Below are 3064 nucleotides of genomic sequence, written 5' to 3'. Positions count from 1 at the left end.
TCCCCAACAGAGTAGCGGGTGATGGACAGATTAGGGAAGCATGTCTTTGCTTCAGTGACCTGTGCTTTAAGTTCACTGAACTATTTGGCACACTTTATTAGACTTCAGCGAGATTTAACTAAAGAATTGTCAAATACTCTCTCAGGAGACATTTCTGAAGAGGTTCAAGATTCTGTAACTTCTCGGTTGACAAACCTACAGTCAATATCCAGTTCTTCTATGAGGTTAGTTTCCAACATACCAAAAGGAACCTCAAGAGCAGTGGGTACAAGCATTTCCATGAGGAGACATGCCTGGATGCACTTGTGCAATTTTGCAGAGCCATTTAAGACCACTTTTGTCAATGCTTCTTTTGACAGAACTACACTGTTTGGCCCTAAAGTAAAGGAAACACTGTCCAGGTGCGAGAAGGATGGAAAGACTTTGTCTGCCATGGGAGTACATTTTTTGGCTCCCCAAAGATCCTATTCCAGGAATCAGCACAGTAGCCTTAAGATGTGGTACAAAAAGTCTCAAGGCCCATTCTAAGACATGTGGAGGAGGTTCCCCCTGAGGCAAATGAGGGAAATTTAACGGACAATGATGTCCATGTGGCAGAAGTGGCCTGCAAAACTAGGGTTTGCGGGAATCTTTCTTGGACAAACCCTATCAGTGTTCCTGAATAGAGGCAGGACTGTCCACCTCTGGAGACAGGGTAATTTATCCTTGCACCAGAGAGCCTGGCTAGACTTAATAAAAGATACTTGGGTGCAGAGGATAATTTCCAGAAGTTACATAATACCCTTTTCCCTTCCACCTCCAATTCCAAAAAAATCCCCAATGTTCCACCCAGTCAGAGGGATCAAGCAACAATTCAAATTCAAAAGCTTCTAGAAGAGAGAATAATCCAAGAGGTCCCACCAGACCAAATAGAATCCAGAACGTACTCAAGGTTCTCTTTAGTGCCAAAGAAAACAGGGGACTGGAGAGCAATTTTGGATCTCACCAGTTTAAACAAGTCAGTTCAATGAACCAAGTTTTGGATGGTCACAGTTCAGTCCATTCTCCCATTTTTTGGGTAAGGACGAATGGATGTGCTCAATAGAACTTCAGGATGCGCACTATCATATAAAGATGAACAGATGATCCAGAAGGTATTTACACTTCTGGCTAGGAGACAGTCAATACCAGTTCAGAGTACTGCCCTTTGGACTCACCACAGCCCCCAGGGTGTTTACAAAGTGCATGGCAGTAGTAGCAGCTCACTTGAGACTGCAAGAATTCCAGCTGTTTTCGTATCTCGACGACTGGCTCATTTCTGCTTCAACCAGGCATCAACTGATATGGGCAAGAGATAATGTTGTCCAGACTTGCTCTCTTCTGGAGATAACCATAAACTACGAAAAGGCTCAACTAAAACCAACTCAGAGACTAGAATTTATAGGAGTGATTCTCCACACAAAGTCAACCATAGCTTCACTTCCGGCCTCAGGAGTTGAGGCCATACGATCACAAGTCAGAAAGATAATCTGCAGTACCAAGATTTCAGCCATCCTGGTTCTTCAAGCTGTGGATTCCATGGCTGCGGCAATAATATTAGTACCTTTTGCTAGATTTTACATGAGAATTCTTCATGAATGCTAGCCACACAATGGTCAATACTTTATCAACCCATGTCTTATCAGATACAAATTACTCAGACATGCAAGACAGATCTCAGGCAGTGGATTCGATCAGATTCTACAAGGCTGTCCGTTAATTCCCTCTCAGCTCAAGGCCATAGTGACCATGAATGCTTCCCAACTGGGGGGGGGGCATTTTCTGGGGAGAACAGTCCAAGGCACTTGGTCTCTCGAAGAGGCCAACTTGCACATCAATGTCCTAGAGATGAGAGCAGTGCTTTTAGCATTGCAGGGCTTCCAGAGTGCTCTCCCTTTGGAGACTATTGCAATTTGTACAAACAATATGTCAGTAGCTTGGTACATCAACAAGGAAGAAGGGACCAGATCTTACCCTTATGTCGAGAAGTTCTCAAAGTGTGGCAATGGTCGATCTCATCCGACCGCTTTCTCATAGCAACACATATTCCAGGGAAAGCCAAAGTGATAGTAGACAAATTAAGCAGGTACATTCTTCTACCTCACAAATGGTCCCTCAACAAGAATGTCACAGAAATACCATCAGTGGGGTCAGCATTGCTGCTATCTTTTTGCCTCTACTCTAAAAAACAAATGCAACAGCTACTTTGCCCTAATCCCCCCACAGGGGGAATCACTGAGGGATGCTGTACTTCATGATTGGCTCCCAGTCTACTCTACACTTTTCTACCCATACTGCTAATTCCAAAATTCCTTCAGGAAGCTGCCATGTTGAAGAGCAAAGTCATCCTCCTTGCATCTTACTAGCCTTGACAAATTTGGTTCCCCTTCCTTTGGCCTCTCTTGCTTCACCAACCTTGGAATCTTGATCTGAATCCAGACCTCCTGTCTCACCCAACAGGCATGATTCATCTAAATGTAACTAACCTCAGGCTGACTGCCTGACTTCTCCAGTTTCATTAATAGCCAGACAACCTATGCTCTCTTCACCTGTCCATCAAATAGTTTTTATTTTCCCATAAGCCTTCTACTAGAAAGTTATATTCCAGCAAATGGAAGAGTTTTTTTCACTGGGCTCACCTAAATAATACTGAACTCTTTTCAGCCTCCATACATGGCATTCTTGGATTTTTGTCCCATCTTTTTAAAGAAGGAGCTAGTTCATCAACCATTAAAGTTCAGTTAGTGGCCATATCAAATTTTCACATTGGTTTTGATGGTTCCTCTGTTGCCTCTCACAAATTAAGCAAAGCCTTTTTGAAAGACAATCTTCTTTTAAGACCCCCCCCCCCTTCAGAGATGCTACTCCTCCATGAGACCTGAATCTGCTACTGCAGGCTCTAACTAAATCCCCCTTCAAAACAGCAGCTAACATGTGACCTTAAATATCTTTTCTGGAAGACAATTTTTCTAGTGGCTATTACCTCTGCCAGATGAATTTCTTAGATTCAAGCCTTGTGCTTTAAACCACCATACTTAAATTTTCA

The sequence above is a fragment of the Protopterus annectens genome, chromosome 7.part0 (genome assembly GCF_019279795.1).
Source record: "Protopterus annectens isolate FY-2018-M chromosome 7.part0, PAN1.0, whole genome shotgun sequence".
Taxonomy (NCBI): domain Eukaryota; kingdom Metazoa; phylum Chordata; order Ceratodontiformes; family Protopteridae; genus Protopterus; species Protopterus annectens.
This window is presented reverse-complemented; position numbering follows the sequence as displayed.